Below are 595 nucleotides of genomic sequence, written 5' to 3'. Positions count from 1 at the left end.
TTAATTATCATCAAGTGACCTTAAATATCAAGTGACCTTAATTATCATCAACTGACCTTAGTTATCATCAACTGACCTTAGTTATCATCAAGTGATCTTAGTTATCATCAAGTGACCTTAATTATCATCAAGTGACCTTAGTTATCAACTGACCTTAATTATCATCAAGTGACCTTAATTATCATCAAGTGACCTTAGTTATCATCAACTGACCTTAATTATCAACTGACCTTAATTATCATCAACTGACCTTAGTTATCATCAACTGACCTTAGTTATCATCAAGTGACCTTAGTTATCATCAAGTGACCTTAATTATCATCAAGTGACCTTAGTTATCATTAACTGACCTTAGTTATCATCAACTGACCTTAATTATCAACTGACCTTAATTATCATCAACTGACCTTAGTTATCATCAACTGACCTTAGTTATCATCAAGTGGCCTTAGTTATCATCAAGTGACCTTAGTTATCAACTGACCTTAATTATCATCAAGTGACCTTAAATCAGCTGACCTTAATTATCAACTGACCTTAATTATCATCAACTGACCTTAATTATCATCAACTGACCTTAGTTATCATCAAGTGA

This window comes from Nematolebias whitei, chromosome 21, assembly GCF_014905685.2.
Source record: "Nematolebias whitei isolate Nwh7 chromosome 21, NemWhi1, whole genome shotgun sequence".
Taxonomy (NCBI): domain Eukaryota; kingdom Metazoa; phylum Chordata; class Actinopteri; order Cyprinodontiformes; family Rivulidae; genus Nematolebias; species Nematolebias whitei.
This window is presented reverse-complemented; position numbering follows the sequence as displayed.